Here is a 21,856-nt window from a genome sequence, read left to right on the forward strand (position 1 = left end):
GAAGTTATCCAAACTGAAATACAAAGAGAAAAATTAAAATGAAACAGAACAGTACATCCAAGATCTGTGAGGCAAGATCAAATGATGTGGTGAAGGTATAAATGAGAACCAAAAAGAAGAGCAAGAACAGGGCAGAAGAGATATTTGAAGATGGCTTAGAAATTTCCAGAAGTATTAAAAGACATCAAATTTCAGATTAAAGAAACTCAGAGCCCAGCAAGCAGGATAAATATTAAATGCACACACACAAGTAAACATATCTTCAAACTGCTGACAACATGACATACAGAGGAACACAAATAAGAGATACAGTAGATTTTTGTCAGAAACTGTACAAAGTAGAGTACAATCTTTCAAGTAATAAAGGAAAAACCATTTAACATAGCACAAATATTTTTCAAATATGGAAAAATAAAGATGTTTCAGAAAAACAAATTCTTTTAAAATGAAAGGCTTCAGAAAAAATAGCAGAAGCATGCATGACATGGTAAAGTTGTTCTTCAGGCAAAGGAATTTCACCAGTTCAAAAAATATATCCACCATAGAAATGAAGAGCACAGGAAATGATGAAAAAGAAGGTGAGCATATAACTTACACTTTACTCTTTTAATCACTCAAAGATAATTGGTTTTTAAAGAACAAGAACACTCTCTGGGCTGTAAGAAAGGAAGGAACATGTCACTCCTTCAAGCACCAATATATGTCTTCTTCATCTTTCCATAATACTATTCTAGACTTTCGACACCCTCTCTCATTTTCTGTCAGGTGTCTGTATCACACAAAACATCCAGGAGCCTGGTTTCCAGGGATTCCATTCCAGTAAAGAGTCCAGAAAGACTAGTGTCCAATGCCTGTGAGCAAATAAATATTGGACATTTCTCCCTGAGAAGCTGTACCTTGGGGAAATTGAGAAGTTTGGTAGGGGCTTCCTCTTTGGAGGCCCCAATTCATAGTTTTTTTAGCCAAGAGGGAGAAGAAACCAAAACTTAAGCAAAGTTGTTTTATTGGGAGTTTATGCACAGATGGGCTGAAACCTAAGATGGTGACAGCCCTGAACAAAGGAAAGGGTACAGCTGATATAGCATGGTTGGTGGGAAGTAAGGAAAGGGAGGTGGTGGAATTTCATTGTCTACTTGGGATTGGGGAAATGGCAGACTTTACTGGTTGGTTTAGAAGCAGGGAGCTAAGGGTGGAGATTCAGCTCTTCATTTGTGATGTTTAAAATTTAAACAGCACTGTATTAATGTAAGACTGTAGCTGCTGGAGGGTGGATGTTGGGTAAGGGGCGTTATTGCAAGATTACAGCTGCCAGATGGCAAGAAGTGTCAGGTGACTGTTACATGGGCTGGGGTAGGCTTGGCAGATCTCCTAGGGAATCATGGGTGGAAAAGCTTCTTGGAATATTTGCTAGGGATTTGTCACATCGTGGGGAAAGGGGTTCTACCTCACACAAATTAACTAAATTCTCTACAATAGAGATGTTGGTTCATTAGAAAACTGGTCTAGATGGTCTTTCAGCCTTAAGTCATGAAGAAGTTTTAAAGAATATGTGTTCCACTAACTACTGAGTAAAGTACAAGAATTGCCAAAAAATTCTAAACAGGAAGAGCAATAATGGGGAACTCTCCTTACCACACATTTACTATGTTAAGAATAAGCAGGGTATTCATGAAAGAATATGACAATTATGACAAAGCTTCCAAAATGCATTATTCCAGAAACATAATGTTTTTTTTAAAGGGGGAATTTATTAAGTTGCAACTTTAGAGCTCTAAGGCCATGGAAATGTCCAAATTAAAGCAAGGCTATAAAAATGTCCAATCTAAGGCATCCAGGGAATTATACCTTGGTTCAAGAGGGCCAGTCAGATATTCTGTCTCAGCTGCAAAGGCACACAGTGAAGGCTGATAGTTTTCTCTCTAGGTTACTTCAACAACAGCTTGCCTGGGTCTCTGTGCATTATGTTAGCTCTGTTGGTTCTGGTGGCTCCTGTGGCTTTAACACTTTTTCCAAAATGGTTTCCTCTTAAAGAGCTCCAGAAAGCAACTCCAACTTGAATGGGTGGAGACACATCTCTATGGAGACTATCTAATCAAAAATTACCACCCACAATTGGGTGGTCATATCTACATGGAAATAAAAAAAAATATACCACCAAGCACAATTGAATGATGATTAAAGGACATGGCTTTTCTGGAATACATAGTATCTTCAAACTGGCACAAACAACATCTCTTCAATTTTCTCAAAAAAATAAAATAGATTATATCTTTATCCCCAGTTCTCAGAAGAGAACAGAAGGTACAAAAAGGATCACTAAGTTACCCAAGGGTACCTAGCTATGAAGTAATTGATCTGAGTGTCCACACTGGATTCAGATGAGAACAGGAAACTTAGAAGTAGTGGGCAAGTATGTTTAAGGTGTACTAATGATGGCCTTTCTAGAAAAAACATTATGTTTCTGGAATAATGCATTTTGGAAGCTTTGTCATAATCATCATACACCTTAGCATGGAGAAGGAGAAAGACAGCCTATGTCCATACTTATACTATGGCCATGGAATAAGTGCACATTGACACTAACTTTTGCTGGTATTCCAAACTCCATTATATATGAATATTATAAAAAAATATGTCCTGGTTTAAAGTACTCACAATTTAAACAGTAAAGTGCTGAGGTTAAGAGCATAGGTTTCAGTCTGACAGTCACTGGATTGAAATCTGAGCTGCCACTAATTGGCAGATATCTTTTTTAAATTCACTGACCCTCTTTTCTGATAGTAGAGAGTAAACAGTGAGCCTAGCTCAAAGGCTCAAGTGAGACATTCTTCTAAAATAAAACATCTAACCTGGGACTACCTGAATGTATAGCAACCAAAAAAAGTAACTGATTTTAAAAGAATGAAAATTAGAATAATAGAATTTGTTCAATTATTTTAAAATTTAATAGTACATTGTACTTTGACATTTTTGACAGATTATATTGTATATTAAAAACTAATAATGTTTTGTGGGTGATCAAGAATGTATTCACTGAACTTGTAGTGAAAGGGCCTATGGCCAAATTTCAAAGAAGGTTTCACTGTAAGTGGGAGATTTGCTGCAGCCAAAGAGATGCTGAAATGCAGACTGAAATCCTTTAATTTCCATCCATTTGCCATCCTGTTTCAACAGGGCCAGCTTCAGTTGAACCGACTCAACCCTGTTAACACCTTTCTGTTTTGTTTCCATTCCTTAAAAATAGAAAACCATGACCTTATCACAATTTATAAAAAATATAAAATATGGATAAAATCAGAAAATTAATATGTCTTATTGTTTTAACACACCAGGAGGAACCAGGGTTTAGTAATGTGGCATGCATGATTTTACACATGGCACTCCAGGCAGACTCACATCTTGGAAGCTGCCTTGATGGACACCCTTTTTATTGTACAATGTATCAAGGACATCTTCAGGCCCATGAGTATTCATCCCAGTCCACATGGCACAGCCATTGTTTATTTACATATTTTCTGCCAGACTGTGGAGTTTTTCCAGATTTTTCTTGAACCAATGCTGAAATGTTTAACTTCCTATTAATTCTATTGCATAAGCTAAATCATGAAGTAGAGTTCTGTCTTTCCAAGTAGCCTTTGCCCACCCTTTAGAAGTCAATGTGGAGTTTCTATCTCTCACTTCAGGAACATCTACCCTGCTGGCTTTAATTTGCTTCCAGAAACTGTAAGTTCCACACAAGGAGAGGCTGAGATTCACTAAAAGGCTCACCATTCACATATTCACTAGAAGATGTCTCAAGCCTGTATTTTAACAGTTTGGTAATAACCCAACAATTATTTGACCCTGATCATGGCTAACCCAGAACACCACTACTTCCCCACCCTTCACCCCCATCCTTAGACCTCACTCCCTTTCTCTTCATTGGGTAGCTGTGCCCCAGTGAATATGTAATGATGAGTTCTGGCCTGAAAGGGTTCAGGGAATAGGTCAAAATCTGTAAAACCATCTTGAAGGCGTGCTTCTTGGGAAGGCATTCCTTCCTGTGGCCCTCCACCTCCTTGATCATGGACCACTTTGGTGAAGGGACATTTGTCCCATGGCAAGGGCCTTTGCTCCAGTTGACACCTTCTTGGAGTATGAGTTTACAGAGGTGCTGCCTTCCTCACCATCCAGGTTCCAGAAACCAGTGGTGGGGATGCAGGACTCAGATAACACAGCTTCCCACCACACAGGGCTATGGCCTGATTGAATGATTTCCTAGCTCAGCCCCATCTGCAACTACTGTCTCCAGAGCCAGCCTTGGGTTCCATAGTAACTTACTGTCCAGAGAGTGGGACTTGTTCAAAGTCCATCACCTGTAACCACCAGTGGAAGGTGGCCATTCCAGATCCCAGCCCTCATTACAGATCCTTCAGGGCCCTGAGTATACACTTCCCACCCACTGGATACTGGTCCAGGAAGATATAGGGATGCTCACGGTGGGCATACAGAGAGGGTATAGGGGGGCCTGACCCACATAGGGCCCTCTGTTGCAGGGTTACCAGGCTCTAGTGGGAACACTTGACCTCTTCCAGACCAAAAGCAGACTCCAAGGGTCTCTATAAATTGCCAAGTGCATCCCCCACACCACTGTGCACAGGAAACACTGGATACTCAGGGTGAGTTAGCATGTGTTATCAGACAAAGGCTGGATTCTTTTGCCCAATGTACTTAATAATCAATTCCTGAGACACTGGGGTTTCAGAGGGAGAAAGTATTTAATACTAGGCATGTAATAGGAGAGAAGATGGCCTAGTGATGCAAAATCTGTGTCCCTGAACTGCAGTTATTCAGATAGTTTTATTGGAGAAAAGATGGGCAACATTTATGGTAATGAGCACAGTGACTCCAGATGATGAAAGTAGAGGTGATCTGATTATTGAACATGCACAGATTGATTACATTAGCCACAGAATGCATGAAATAAAATGGTAGAATGAGATATATGTGACTTGTTACTTGAAGTCTAAGCTACTGTCCATGTCTGGCAGGCACTGCTTGTTAGTTCCAGTCTTTGCCATCAAAAAAACTTTGGACTTAGGATTGTTTAGTTCTCAGTGAACTGAGGGTCCTTCATTTAAAAATATTAGGGGCTATCTTTAGGGATTATAAGATTCCAAAGTTGAAAACTAGATAACTGGGCATAAACGAAGGTTAGTCACAACATTTTTACAATCCTAGAAGCAGAAGATAAGTGTTCTAGCTTCCAGAATGCAATATATAAGAAATGAAATGGTTTGTAAAAACAGGAATTTAATAAGTTGATAGTTTACAGTTCTAAGGCTAAGAAAACATCCCAATTAAAACAAGTCTATAGAAATGTCCAATTTAAAGCATCCAGGGAAAGATACCTTGGTTCAAGAAGGCTAGAGAAAGAGGGTTTCTCTCTCAAGTGAGAAGACATATAGCAAACATGATCAGGGTTTCCTCTCTCTCATCTGGAAAGGCACGTGGTGAAGATGGTGTCATCTGCTAGCTCCCTCTCCTGGCTTCCTCTTTCATGAAGCTCTTCAGGAGGCATTTTCCTTCTTCATCTTCAAAGGTCACTGGCTGGTGGACTCTCTGCTTCTCATGGCTATGTCATTCTGCTCTCTCAGATTCTCTTCTCCTTTCTCCAAAATCTTTCCTCTTTTATAAGATTCCTGTAAAGTAATCAAAACCCACTGGAATGGGTGGAGACATGTCTCCACCTAATCCAGTTTATCAACCATTCTTCATTGAGTAACATCTCCAAGGAGATAATCTAATTAAAATTTCAAACTTACAGTGCTGAATAGGGATTAGAAGAAATGACTACCTTTACAAAATAGGATTAGGATTAAAACATGGTTTTTCTAGGGTACATATATCTTTTCAAACTGCCACGATAAGTCACTCAAAAACAAACTTAATTAGTAACATTTTATAGCGTTAGGATATGTTTCAGGGTTTCTAAGGATACTGTTTGTTGGTAACTGCCAAAGTGTGGCAGTTTGTAATGTCTGACTGAAACTTACATAAAAATAACCTCTAGAATGACCTCTCAACATGATTTGAAATCTTTTAGCCATTCAAACTCTATTTAACCCGTTTTGGTCAACTAATCCACAATGCAGAGCTGGGTTCATCCTTAGAACTTACATCCCATGATGCCAGGGCCAGCTACATCCCATGATGCTGGGGCCAGTTGTGTTATATGCTTTAAATGCCAAACTGACAATCCTGGGAACTATGTCCCATGTTGCAGGGTGGTAGCTCAGAATTTGGCTTAGAGAGAGACAACATTTGAGCAACAACAGAGATTTTCTGAAGATAACTCAGGCACTAATCATAAGTAGGTTCAGTTTACTATTATAGAAATAAGTTTCATAAAGGCAAGCCTAAATATTGGGGCTTTGGTTTATTAAATGGGGAGCATCTTTTTAGAAAATATCAGGAATTCCCCAGGTGGGGAAGTTTAATCAGTCTATTTTCCCCAGTCCCTCAAGGGACTTTGTAAACACTTTTCATTTTCTGCCCAAAATACTCTGAAATACATCATTGCATAACATTAACTTGTACAGAATATTAAGATTTTGTTCCTTATACCAGCTGAATTAGGTTGTTTAACTGGGTAGACAGATTAAATTAGTGTAAATTTTGAACAAAATAAGCAGTTTTATTTTTATCTCTCACAAAAGTTAAAGCTTTAAAATACAGACAATATTATTCTTAGCATATTGTCAAGTTCCAATGATTTTCATGAAATCTAATGTTGTTTTACCTCTACAAATATAAACTACTAAAAGGATAGAAAATCTCTTTTAACCACTTTAATGCTTCCCAAACACCTCTGAAACAGTAGGTTAAACTATTTAAGCACCTAACTTACATAAGGTGAAAGAACACATTATTTGTAATAATTTTTGCCTGAACAGTGAGACTTGTCTTCTAAAATAGAGGCAAAGGCCAAGGATACTATTTTGATGCAAGATATTTGTTTTTAGACCGAGTACTTGGATGATTATGACATTTTTTTTAAAAATAGCTTTACATTAAGAACACACTAACAATCCATGTTATTTTAACAGTGAGAAAATTAAACTTTAGCTTTGTATGAATACCCAGCTTAACGCAAAAGCTCTTTTTTTGAAATGTATGATAAACAAAGAAAATTCACAAAGCTTTAGAATCTGCATACTTCCTTACAATAATAGTATTCATGAAGGAGAGAAGAGTCAGAGATATACAAAATAAAAGAAGGAAGAAATTTCTGCTTGGGTTTGGAACATAGCCACACATTTAAATACTTTATAGTCAGAACACAGAAATGATTGTTTTACACTAAGCCTAAAATCTCTCAGCCCAATTCAGCACTACCTTCAAAGGTCAGAAAAGCCTCAACTTTGGAATGTAATCAGCTTTTTTATATTTAAAGGATTTTTATTTAGAAAAAAATCAGATTTTTCTTGACATTATTCTCAACAGCTAAATAATACCAGGAAAAAATTAGTTCACAAAATCAAGTTATAGCTTCTATAAAAACTAGTTCAGAGCTTTAATTATTTAAATGTTACTCTGTCATTTAGATCTCAAAATTATCATCTCTTTTATGAGAACTTCTTTGGTCATTCATTATCTATCTATTTCTCAAATACATCCAACATTTTTATTCCCTCATTATGATAGTCTTATACTAATCTCTGGTATGAGCATATTCTAGCTAGAAAATAAATTCTTTGAAAATGAGGTTTTTGTCTTTTCTAGTCACAACATTTATCAACAATATACTGACTGACATTAAACAAAGCCACTACAAATTCAAATTCTTCCACAAACAGATGACAAATGGCCAAGTTAACAAAAGCCAGATTCTTTGAAATCCAGGTAATTGAGATTATAAAGAAATCTATTTATATTTCTTGCTAAACTTAACTGATTTCTTAAGCAGAATGTTTTGAAGCATTAGCACATTCTTATTTTATTATACCAGGTACATTGTTCCATGTATTAATTTAGCTTATCTAGTTGGGCCATTTTAAGAGGAATTTTGAGAATGCACAATGATAATATAAACTCCAAGTTAGCTTCTATTATCAGTGAGCTTATGTAGGTTTAAGAGAAAACACTCCCAAGTAGAATAAAATCACATTCGCTCAACTCAGAATTTATCATAAAATACCTTGTATCAGAGGTTGAAAAAAATCTTTGTTTTCATTATATCTTAAAATACAAACAATTTTAAGAGTATATTGAGCTGGAAAATATACTGCAGCTATTTAAATTTGTCCCAAGCGTAACTCAGGAAAAAAGTTTCCATATCTCTCAAAAATTTTTTATTTTACTTACTGAAATTCAACACCTAGATTTTATTCAGTTATTCCTGTCCCAAGGCAATTTACATAATAATGATCTGATTACTAGTTACCACTGCAAAGACATTATTGGAAAAATAATATTAATAAACCTAGCCTATTGTATGGCATTTTTATGCTACCATTTCTAACCTGAGGCCCAGTTAAAAAAGAAATCTAAATCACATCTCCCCATATTTTTCTGTGCATAGACCTCACCCATAACTGCTTTAGGTGGTTAGGAGAGGGATAGGCTGCACAGACAGAATGAAGCCTGGCTTGTAGAATTTTGAGAGTTCTTGCTGACACAGAAATAGTTTGGATTCAACACTAATTGAACACTATTTACTAAACATGTCCTCAGTCTAGGTATTCTTCCCCAAATTCTAACCCAAAGCAGGGAGTGTGGGTGGATTTCCCATGATATTAGTGTATAGACATCATACTTTAAATCTTTCCAATGCATCTTCCTACAGTAAATCTCTCTGTATCATGCAATGATATGATTGGGGTTAACACAGCTTTTGACACATTTGAGAATATGACTCTCATGAAAAATCTGACTGTTTTTGGAGGAAGTTATACTTATAGCACACATCCAAATGGATTTCTTCTTGCAATGCATTTCTCTTCCATTTTTCATTGTAGGAAGGTAATATTACTATGATGTCCTGCTCATTTTTCAGTTGCTTAACCTTTCTCTTAGCAGGAGTGAATTGGTGTTTATTTACTGAGATGTTAGAAATATCTGCCCCAGTGAGATTTCTCATAGCATTGTGTTCATGCTAAGATTTTAAGAAATCTGCATTTTAAATTAGGGCTGTTCTCAGGCAGAGATAATTTGTACTTAAAAATTTAATTTACCATCAAGCTAGCATAAATGAAATAAAAGAAAAGAGGGTTCACATCATGTGGCATGTCATGAAAACATGCCATATTCAGCAGAAAACAGAACCAAACTTCAAAGAGAACATTTTTATAACATCTTAGAGAACTCAAAACCTTCCCAATCATTTCCAAGTAGCAGCACTCAAACAGGCAACAGCAATTCACTTGCTGCCCCTGTCATTCCTGTTCCAGAAACAACCCACATGGAGGTCTTTCTAACAGTTGGAAAAGAGCAATTCAAAGGATGGAGAAACTGATATATAACTCTAAGGGGACATGAAGGCAATGACAAATTGCCATCTATATGTGAAATTTATTTTGTGGGCTAAAACAAGAGGATGTCAACTTTAGTGCTTACAGTCTGAGCTTATTTCATTTTGACTGGCTTCTTTTGTCTTTCAAAGGATGAATAAACTTCAGAAGCTAATGTCAAGTTGGCCAGCCTTAACTTGGTCTTTCTACATAAAGAAATATTCCAACTAAGGTACAAAATATAGCCAATTTACACAGAGGCTTCATTGAACATTCAGATCTTAAATCATTTTACCTCTTTTCTCATTAGTAATGCTTAAATTCTGTGACTCGGGAATCACATAATAAGCATTTGTAAACACTCCTGACCAAAAGAATAATGTGGCTACTGCATGCCCTAGTGAAGATCAGGATAAAGTAACATGCTAACGTGGAAAACAGAGCATAAAATAACCAGCTAGCACAAAAGAACCACATTCAACTTATCCTTAGTGAAGAAAGAGGCAGATGAAATTTGGCTCTCTCTCTACTCAACTGTTCTCTTAAACAAAAAGGAAGTAATTCAGCTTGCAAAGGCAACATCTAGCTTTCAGGATTGTGCTGCTGCCAGGAGGGAAAAGAGGGGATTTTACACATACTTTACTCTCCTGTTCTAAAGTTGTGGGCAAGTTGACTATTTTTGGTGTTTGAGTTATCTAAACATCTTCAAATTATGAGGAAGGGAATTATATACATGTTCCTCCTACAAATGCCACCTCTTTGTGAAGCTGTCTTGATTCCCTATTGTATACTTTATGCCTCTACTAATATTTACAAACTATTTTCTAGGTGAATCATGTGTGTACAAGTCTCCTTTTGCTGAACCATAGACTTCCAAATTCTGGGACCACAGTGCCAAATGCAGTGCTTTATAAATGAATTTATAAATGATTCATAAATTAATGAATATGATTGTGTTAGCTTCATTATGGCTAGAACTTATGGTGGTTTTAAGACCCTTAATAAAAGCTGAAAGCAAATAAGATGAAGATATCACTCTTCCTACTTAGCATTTCCCCTCATCCCAATGTCGCTCCCTTATTTTGTGCACCATCATTGTGTTAAATGGCAGAGAAGATGCATTTTAAAGTGTCATTCTAAGAATATATTTCATATTTACTAAGTTTGCTTAGATATGGTTCAAATAAATCATCTTTTGCATAAGATATCTGTGGAGAGCCGCCTCCCGGGTCGGGCCTAGTGGACACGCCGCAGCCTGCCCTAGAGTTCCCCCCGCCCATCGAGTGAGCCAAGATGGCGCCCGCATCCTGCCTCCGCGTATGACGTACGCGCCCGCCTGCCCTGTCTACCAATCACCCTTGTATACGTGGCGTTAGCCCATTGGGTCTGGATTTTGTATATAAAGGCGTTACCCGGACGGGGAGGGGAATAACCCACAAGGAGCCGTACCTGACGGCCGCATAGAGGTTGTTCCCCCGTGGGGTGTCTTCCCCCGCGTGGAGCCAGTATTAGAGGAAGCTTGCTTAACCCCAGTAAAGATCTGTACTCACAACCGCTGCGTGTTCCGGACTCGTGTCTTCACCAAGGTTAGTCTGTCTGCGTCTATCTCTCTCTCTCTCTCTCTCCGGCCCGGCTCTCGCCGGTTGGGCCTCCTGGTGTGTCGGTCTGCCGAACAGCTGAGGCGTCGTGCGGTCCCGAGGCCAGTTCCTTTTCTTTCTGGGTCAGCGTTTCCTTTCGGAGCGCAGCGCCTCTACCTGTGTCCTCCGCGCGGCTCGCCGCCCTGGGGCCCATGGTGGGTCCTGCCGGACGTCTGCAGGCGGGGTCGGGCCGGAGACCCGCTGCCTGGAGCGGACTGGAGGCCGCCGGGCGGGAGGAGCGCGGCGCCTGGGCCCGTCGACCCGGGAGCTCTTCGTTGCACCAGCGAGGCAAGGCACGGGACGGCAGCCAGGCCCTGAGCTGAGTGAGAAGTCGCGGACAGATATCCAAGGTTAAAGAAGACTTAATGGTGACAATACCAATCAGTCTTGGTAGAAAAATGCTATCTCTAATTCCTTTGTAGACTGGACTTTCAGATGCCTGAGAAGAAGCTTCCAGACTCTAAAAGCAGAGAGCATGATTCCTCAAAGATCTGTACTGGGTGACGCCTATGCAAAATGATCCATAAGTGAAAAGAAGGATGCTGAATTCCTTTTAACTGAGAAGGAAAAATGTTCTCTAGCCTTCTTAGGACAAGAGCATAACTAGAGACTAATCAATGCAGAGGAGCGACAAATGCTTCAGAAACTAAGAACAGGTTTCAAGCAGTCCACTACTTTATCCACTTTCTAAGAAAATCACCAAGGAATAGTGCATTACCTAATTTAACTTGTATGGTCTGATCATTTGAATCTATATTTAATGGAATCTTGACTAGAGCATGAGATCTCATTGGTTTGTACAGGTTAGTGTCATGCCCTGATATATCTTACAGTAATTTTGGCAGAGAATAAAAAAGTACATGGAATGTCTCCTTGGTGACCAGGGAGAAAGGAGGAAATATTACACTTCCCGACCTGGAGAATTTCTGATATTCCCGCAAGCAGTGGGGACAACCAATTCAATATGCTGAGCCCTCAATCTTGGGATTCACCCATATAAAACTTATTTCTGCAAAGGAGAAGGTAGGCCTACTTATAATTATGCCTGAGTCACACTCAGAGAAGCTGTTTTGTTGTTCAAGTGTGATCTCTCTCTAAGCCAACTTAGCAGTTATATTCACTGTCATCTCGCTACATGGAGCATAAATCCCAGAGGTGTAAATTTCCCTGACAACCATGGGGCAGGAGTCCTGGAAGGAGCCAGGACTTGACATCATGGAACTGAGAAAGCCTTCTTGACCAAAAGGAGAAAGTGATAAATGAGACAAAACAAAGTTTCAGTGGCTGAGAGATTACAGAATTCAGAGGTTATCATGGAGGTTATTCTTATGCATTATATAGATATGACTTTTTGGTTTGTGGTGTATTATAGTGGCTGGAAGGAAGTATCTGAAACTGTTGAACTATTTTCCAGTAACTTTGATTCTTGAAGATGATTGTATAACTATATAGCTTTTACAATGTGACTGCATGATTGTGAAAACATTCTGTCTGATGCTCCTTTTATCCAGGGTATGGAGAGAAGAATAAAAAATAAGGTTAAAAATTAATAAATAATGGGGGATATAAAAGTAAAAAATTGGTTACAGTGAAATATTAGTGGTCAATGAAAGGTTAAGGGGTAGTAAATAGATAAGCTTTTTTCTTTGTATTTCTTTTTCTGGAGTGATGCAAATGTTCTAAGAATGATCATCATGATGAATAAACAACTATGTGATGATATTGTGAGCCATTCATTATATACTATGTATGGCTTGTATGTGAGTGAAGATATCTCAATAAAAATATTTTTAAGAGAAAATCACCATGGTAGAGGTTGAAGAGATTCCCTGAACATTTGAAGATCTCCTCTGGGAAATAAATATATACCTAAATATCTGGGAATCTATCTGAGGGGACACAGCACAGAACTGTTCACAGAAAAGAAGTTGATCTCTGCAACAGAGTTAGGTTATGGACATTGTAAGGAGGAGAACAATTTTTAGTGTTTTATTTTAGTAATTACAACTTAATACTAAAACAATGCCAAATTGAACACAAAGTCTGTTCAATAGATGGGGCTGCAGAAATAGATACACATATCCATACCTCCCACCTCTACAAAAATTAATTCAAAGTGGATCAAAGACCTAAGTATAAGTACCAGTAACAAACAAATGTATAAAAGGAAATACCTTCAAGACCTAGTGATAGAAATTAGCTTCTTAGACCTTAAATTCAAAGCACAAACAATGGAAGTAAAAGTAGATAAATGGGCACTCCTGAGGACTGAACACTTATGTGCTTCAAATGACTTTGTCTAAAAAGGGAAAAGGCAGTCAACTCAATGGTAGAAAATACTTGGAAATCACCTATCTGTTAAGACTCTGATAGTTAGTACATGTAAAGAAACCCTACAACTTAACAATAGAAAGAGAAATAAACTGTATTAGCTAGGGTTCTCTAGAGAAAAAAAATCAGCAGGAGATATCTGTAGATATAAAATTTATAAAAGTGTCTCATGTAAACTTGATATCTTAGATCTTAAATACTATAACATGAAAGAAACAGCATTACTGTCCTGATTTCTGTAACTGGTCATGTGGTCATAATTCACATTTATCACTATCTTCTTCCACTACCCATTCCATATTCGCTCTACCCTCAGCAAGTACTTCAGCTGGCCGTGGTTCTTTGCCTGGTGGGGTGGCCCAAATCTTCATTCCTGAAGTTTCAGAACCACTGGTGTTCCTGCCTGGATTGGGTTGTTGCAGTTTACCATTGATTTTAATCACAGTGCATGGTAGTTCCAAAAGATGCCCTAGGGTATCTCCTATATTCCAGGAAAACTCTTGCTTACCTCCAATGTGTAGTTGCAGTCCTTTTTCCCCTTGATAGCCATGTTCCCTAGCCAGTAAAGTAATCCCATTCTTGACTTGTTGACCCAGGGGCATGAGTAGCCCAAAGTGACCAGCTGGCAGTCTTGGATTCCAGTTCAATGGAATTATTATCGTTTCTTCCAGTGGAAGCACTCCCCCTTCTGGAACTAAAATCTGTAGACCAACAGAGCTCAAAGTCACAGAGATAGGAAACAAAAATTTTCCTAGTGGACCTGAGGGGTAATAGTGAGTGGTGCCACTCCCATTTCCACCCCTTGCTTCCTGGATACATGAAGCCTGGCTATGGTAGAAAGAGCACCATAAATTGGATACAAGATACACAACCTCCTGGAGAATATCACTTCAGCCCTGTAAGGTTTTGCCACCTAGTTGGCACTATAATTGAGTTTTCAAAGCATGACTCCACTGTTCCATCAATCCAGCTGCCTCTGGATGATGGTGAACATGGTAAGACCAAACAATTCTGTGATTATGTGTCCATTTCTGCACTTCACTTGCTGCGAAGTGGGTTACTTGATCAGAGGCAATGCTATGTGGAATACCATAACAATGGATAGGCATTCTGTAAGCCCACTCACCTAATGCCATTTGAAGCTTTTATATAAGGCACATCTTACTTAAGGCACAGAAGAAAAAATAAGTGAGCCATAGGATAGGACAACTGATTTCAAACACTCAAAACAGCAAATGGCAAAAACAATAGAAAAATTTGAATTGGCTTTCAGGTAAATGATGGACAAAACAAAGTACACAACCATAAGAATCATTAGTGTCCCAAGAGGGAAAGAGAATATTAAAGGCCTAGGAAGATTAGTTGAGGATATAATGGTGGGGGGACTTCCCAAACCTTATAAAGGAAATAAATATACAAGTCAAAGAAGCTTAATAACCTTCACATAGAATAAATCCAAATAGGTCTTCCCAAAAACACATACTAATCTGTCCATCATATGTTGAAGAGAAGCAGAAAATCCTGAAAACAACAAGAGAAAAATAATTTACTACATAGAAGGGAAGTCATATAAGACAGTATAGACTGTTCAAATGCTGCATTGGCAGTGAGAAGTCAGTGATATGATACATTTAAGATCCTGAAAGAGAAAGACTTCCAGCTAATAATTCTGTATTCAGCCAAATTATCCTTTAAAACTGAGGGAGAGATAAGAGTTTTCACAGACAAGCAAATCCTGAAATAATCTGTCAACAAGAAACTGGCCCTGGGCGGGCCGCGGTGGCTCAGCGGGCAAAGTGCTTGCCTGCTATGCCGGAGGACCTCGGTTCGATTCCCGGCCCCAGCCCATGTAACAAAAACGGAGAAACAGAATACAATAAAACAAGAAAATGTTTAAAGATGTTTCCCTTTCTTCCTTCCTTCCTTCCTTCTATCCTTCCTTCCTTCTGTCTTTCCTTTAAAAAAAAAAAAAAAAAAAAAAAAAAAAAAAAAAAAAAAAAAAAAAAAGAAACTGGCCCTACAAAAAATACTAAAGGGAGATCTGTCAGTTGAAAAATAAAAAGCAGAAAAGAGAGGTCTGGAGGAGGGCAACGAATTTAAAAGTACCATTAAGAGTAACTTAAAGGATAAAAACAGAAAGAGGGAAAAGTATATATAGATATGACAAATAAAATCCAAAAAATAAGATGGTGGATTCAAGAAATGCCTTTTCAGTAATAACTTTGAATGTTAATGTGCTAAACTTACCAATTAAAAGATACAGATTGGCAGAATGGATAAAAGAAATATAACCCAGCTATATGCTGCTTAAAAGAGACTCATCTTAGACACAAGGATATTAATAGACTGAAAGTGAAAGGGTGGGAAAATGGCTCCACATATATTGTAACCAGAAGAAAGCAAGAATATCTATCCTAATATCATACAAAAATAAAACACTTAAAATGTAAAATCATCGTAAGAGACAAGGAAGGACACTAAATTAATTAAAGGGCAATTCACCAAGGAGAAATAACAATCATGAATGTTTATGCTCCCAATCAAGGAGCTCCAAAATACATTGGCAAAACTGAAGGGAGTGATAGATGTTTCAATAATAATAGCAGGAGACTTCAAAACACACTTTCCTCTATAGATAGAACAACTGGACAGAAGATCATCAAGGAAATGGAGAATTTAAACAACTTGAAAAATGAGTTAGACTTAACAAAGCATATATAGACCATTGCACCCCAAAACACCAGGATATATATTCTTCTCTAGCACTCATGGAACATTCTCCAGGATAGATCATATGCTGAGGCACAAAACAGACCTTCATAAATTTAAAAACACTGAATTTACTCAAAGCACTTTCTCTGGCCACAATGGAATAAAGCTGGATCTCAATTACCACCAAAGAATGAGAACATTCACAAATATAACAGTGGGTCAAAGAGGAAATTGCTGGAGAAATCAGTAGCATTCTGGAGATGAATGAAAATGAGAATAAAACATATCAGTACTTATGGGATATGGCAAAGGCTCTGCTGATGGGAAATTAATTGCCCTAAATGCCTATATTAAAAAACAAGAAAGAGGAAAAAATGAGGATTTAACTGCTCACCTGGAGGAACTTGAGAAAGAGCAGCAAATGAACCCCAATGCAAATAGAAGAAGAGAAATAACAATTATTAAAGCAGAGTTAAATGAATACGAGAACAACAGAACAATAGAAAGAATAAATAAAACCAAAAGTTGGTTCTTTGAGAAAATCAATAAAATTGATGGGCCACTAGCATGACTGACAAAGAAAAAAGAGAGAGGATGCACATAAACAAAATCATAAAGGAGATGGTATTATGCATTACCATACATGCTGAAGAAATAAATCATAAGAGGATGCTATGAACAACTTAGGTTAAATGGACAATGAGAGGATACTATACAATTTAGATGAAATGAACAAGTTCCTGGAAACACACAAACATGCTACTCTGATTCAGGAAGAAATAAAAAATCCCAACAAACTAATCACAATTAAAGAGATTTGATCTGTCATCAAAAATCTTTCTACAAGGAAAAGGCCAGGGCCAGATTGCTCCAAAGGGGAATTTTATCAAACACTCCAGAAAGTACTAACATTATCCTGCTGAAACTTTTCCAAAAAATTGAGGAAAAAGGAACACTACCTCATTTTCTTAAGCCCACATAATTTTAACACCAATACCAGGTAAAGATGCTATAAGAAAGGAAAACTACAGGCCAATCACCCTTATGAACATAGATGCAAAAATTCTCAATAAAATATTAGCAAAACAAATCAAACAGCACATTTAAAAGATGTGTACACCATGACCAACTGAGGTTTATACAAGGAATGCAAGAACAGTTCAACACAAGAAAAGTAATTAATGTAATACAGAACATTAACAAATCAAAAAGGAAATATCACATGATCATCTTGATTGATGCTGAAAAACCATTTGACAAAATTCAACATCCTTTTCTGATAAAAACACTTCAAAAGATAGGAATCAAAGGTAACTTCCTCAATATGATAAAGGGCATATATGAATAACTGATAGCCAGCAACATACTCAATGGAGAGAGATTGGAAACATTCCCAAGATCAGGAATGTGACAAGGATGCCCACTGTCACCACTATTATTCAACATTGTGCTAGAAGTTCTAGTTAGAGCAATCAGGCAGGACAAAGAAATAAAATACATCCAAATTGCAAAGGAAGAAGTAAAACTTTCATTATTTGCAGATGACATGATCTGTTCTCTGAGCCATTTTACAGATGATGAAACATAAATCCAGGATGGGAAAATCACTTACAACTAGTGAAGACAGTGCTCAGCCTAGTAGCTAGGAAACTTTGATATTTCCTACAGGGCTCTATTCACTCTAATAGGCTGCTACCTGTCACATCCTTATTTCTGTCTTTTGAGGTGTATGGATTCTGCCTTTTGCCCTAAAGTCTATGTTCCATCAGTGTTAAAGAGACATTTTTAACCCTATGTCCTCCATTACAGTGTCTATTTCATTTATGCCCACAACCAGTTAGTCCTGACCCTGCTGATGCTCCAAATGTGAACTGGAACCCAGGACAGTAGGCACCAAAATCTCTAGTGGCAGTGTGATGGTGAGGACCTATTGTGAATCTGAGAATTTGGAGAGACACAGTGCAAGCAGTGCTGGAGCCAACTTACCCATACTGAACTTGTTGCACATGTGCTCTGCCAGTCTGCATGCCTCTGCCAGTTACTGTGAAAAGCACTGTGTCTGGTAGTTGTTTAAGTCTTTGTGGGCAGAGAGGTCACAGCAGTGCTGACTGAGTAGGTCAGAGAAACAACTCCCTAACCATAACTTTTGTCACAACTGAGTCAGTGCTCATGCTTGCTCTTGAATAAGGAAATAGTATTTCATAAAGTGGGATAAAAGGGAAATTTAAGAATGGAGATATGGCAGTAATAAATAATGAGGACTTCAGTAGATGTTTCTGTGAGTTATTTCTCCCAGAAGACCACAAATAAGAATTCTTATAAATATCTGATGACCTGTTTATGAATACAGGCTCCTGTAGTGATGTCACCAGCAGAGAACTTTTTACCCCTAGGAATCTTTCTTTTTTTATTGCCATGTGATATGAATTATTTTGGTTCAGGAGCATTTTTATTTCTATGAAATGCCTGTTAAGAACCAAGATCAACAATGCAGAAATGAGATATGCATACCACCCTGATGTTAACCACAAAGAAAAAAAGAAGCAATATTTTTTAAATCAAAAATTGGACTAGATATTTCCACTTTGGGTCACACTGTAGCTGTATAGTGAAATTGAAACAATTACAAGGAAGTGGAGAACAATATGAAAATTGCAAGGATATGTGACAGTATATGTAATGGGATACTTTGGCTGAATGGAAAAAATAGGTATAAGCAGTAGTTTTTGTTTTTCCCTGCATGTGAGCTCTCTGGATGTGGATGTCACCTTTCTCTTACAACCTGTGTGCGTTGGGACTTATGTCAGGGTCGCTGGCTTTTTTCTTTCCACAACCTGATATTCCTTTTGAATTTCTGCAAACAATTTGAGATGGGAACAGATATATTACTCAGTCCCCACTTAACATGTACAAACCCAGGGACATACTGAAGCAAAGAGATTTAAATAGATTCTGGGAAATTACAGGGTATTCTGAGAGAAATACTATGATAGGCCTTGACATATTTGTCATGAGAATGCTGGACATAATTTCTGCCATCATCAGGCATACAGTGCCTAGAAGTTAAATCATCACAATATCTTTAGCTCTGAGACTGAAAAACTGTTAATTTGTTTTATTTTCCACAGACAATTGGCCACTTGGCCATGTGATTTTTAGGGGAGTTGCTGCCATATTCAACCACTATCTCAGCAGTTATACTGGAATTTACATGGATACTTGATCCATAGAGGACCAGATCATTGCCCATTCATGAAGGAGTTAGAAGACAGAGCTCCAGCTTTGTCTTCAAGGCAAGCAGCCAACACAGACAATGATAGTGGTGCTTATATTCTGAAATTCAAACAGCTGCTTAGCCATTGCTGGCCAACTCAGTAAATGAAGACTGGGTTTAGTGACTAGTATACATGGAAACAAGCCCAATCACAGATAAGACTAACAATCTCCTTGAAGAACAAAAGACGTTGTTCAGGAAAATTTATTTAAAAAAATTAAAAGAGATGAGATGTCCCATCTTAAAGAAGAGAGTCAGAAAGATGCTACTGTTGACACGGTATCATGGTGGCAAAGATTTTGCCATGAAATTCACATACACCCCTCTGGAATTCACTGATGACCATAACCTGCATTTACCAGACAAGACAGGGTGACAGAGAATTTGTTGGAGAAACATGGAAAGTGCAAAGCTCCCTGATTCACCTGATGTCTGTGTTTTAAATACATTCCTAAAGTGTTTTAAACATATTCCTAGGGTATTTAAATTCCTGTTTAGAATTCCTGGTTCAAGCCAATATGGGAATAAAGAGCCTGCTGCCAAAGATATCATTCATCATAGACAAAGGTGGTGAGCACAGTGTATATGTCAGATACCTGGGAGACTAATTGCCAATTTGTTCTCTACAACAGGAATACTCAATGGCTACTGTCAAAGAGGAGCAGAATTTCTGCTCATCAAACATGAAGGTGGTGTGCTGCTGCTGGGATATGAGTAGGAGTCAGGAAGATCATGGCAATGGGACTCAGTCAAATAGTGATCTCTGCATGTGTCCTGTTCAGTTTCATTCATTCCCTACTCTCCTTGCTGCTCCCTAAAAAGTGTGTTGGTGTATGATTAAGAGACAATAAAGCCAAGAGGCACTACAAAGCACAGCTTTCCACTTTGCCCTGAAGGGAAGCCTAAAGGGGTCACAGAATGCCAAGAGATGATCTACTCAAAGAGTAAAAGAAAATCCTAAAACTGGGGCCGATGGTGTGTGCTCTGGGGGCAAGAGAGAGCAATGGCTGTTAGTCAGTACACTGACCACATTATCATGTTAATTATAAAAAAAACTCAACTATGTATTCATGGATGCATAGCACACATAGAAAACCATGAGTGTCTTACAAAATTCTGCATAAATTTTGCTTAATTTCATATGTGATGGCAGAGTGAATTAGTCTCCTGAGGCCTTGTGGACTACCAGTGATCTTGTGCATTAAAGGCCTCTCCCATTCAATATTGTGACAGTGTATGATTTTTTTCCCTAATTACTTGCTTCCAGTTCCTTTTGTGTATAATGAAATAAAGTTGAAATGTATCTCATCCTAGCTTTATCAACACAGGAAAGGGGAAGTGATCAAGAGTTCAGAAAATCTCTTAGATATTTTAGTTCACCTACCATCAGACTGATATCTGGGCTACTACACTTGAGAAATTAAGAGGAAGTATACACCAAAAGACAATCTGCAAAGAAAACAGAAAGATTCTTAATATGGATGTTTCATGGTCAGAGAATAGATGAAATAGATATAATCATCTGATTCTGTATTCTCTGGACCCAAGATTCTAGATGACACCATTGCATAAGCAGTCCATGATTACCTGGGAGCTACAGACTCACCCTTTTTCCTCCTTATGATCACTCACATTTCTGCAAATAAATATGGAAAGGGACAGTCCATTAAGCACCTCCCTTCTCACACATTACAAACATAAGTTCACATCCAAATACGGGAAAATAAGTCTTATTGGTTTAAGAATAGGAGATATGATAGGGACATTCTAGGAAGGCTCAGATTTTATCTTGTGAGACATGGACCATTTTGCTTTACTCAATCATCGTTCAGACAGTTCAATATCACAAAGACCCATGCCCTGAGTCTGGGATATATGTAACTATATTTACCCTCAGAGATAATGAGGAAATTGACTAGCTGCTTTTGGAGGGGTGGCTGGTAGATTCAAACGTTGTATATGGATAATCTGGTTGTTCTTGGTTTAGATAAAAATATTCACTGGAACTCAATTGATGAATGCAATCTATAACCCCTCAACTTACAAATGGTATTTTGTGCTACATATATAAAAGAATTATTGGCCATTCATGGAGATGTGTGTGTCAAAATCCATGTGTAGCTTCAGTGAATGCTGCTGCAATAGACCAGGCATGTACTTTTTATGATCTAGCATCTGAGTTAGAAAAACTAACTCAGAAAAAGGATAGACTTGGACTCAGAGCTGAGGAACAAGGAAGTTGACATACCCCAAAAGTCCAGAGTGCCGACCTCCTTGGACACCAATTTGTGCTCAGGGGACATTGTTCAGGGATGAATATTCAGAAGAATATATCAGGAGGTTTGAGACATACCATTAAAGAGGGACCTCTTGATGACAACTGTGTGCACATGCAGCAGTGGTGCTTGTGA

The 21,856-nt window shown here is 38.0% G+C and overlaps 1 long non-coding RNA gene across 1 annotated transcript; it reads right to left on the bottom strand.

Moving 5' to 3' along the window:
* Positions 1-3,088: 3,088 nt before the first annotated feature.
* LOC143672960 (uncharacterized) lies at positions 3,089-20,897 on the bottom strand. The gene is made up of 3 exons (XR_013170119.1): positions 20,830-20,897; positions 5,391-5,681; positions 3,089-3,233 (listed from the first exon to the last, which is right to left on the bottom strand). It is a non-coding gene; the product is annotated as an uncharacterized LOC143672960 (long non-coding RNA).
* Between the last annotated feature and the right edge of the window lie 959 nt (positions 20,898-21,856).

Source organism: Tamandua tetradactyla, assembly GCF_023851605.1.
Source record: "Tamandua tetradactyla isolate mTamTet1 chromosome 22 unlocalized genomic scaffold, mTamTet1.pri SUPER_22_unloc_3, whole genome shotgun sequence".
NCBI classification, from domain to species: Eukaryota; Metazoa; Chordata; class Mammalia; order Pilosa; family Myrmecophagidae; genus Tamandua; species Tamandua tetradactyla.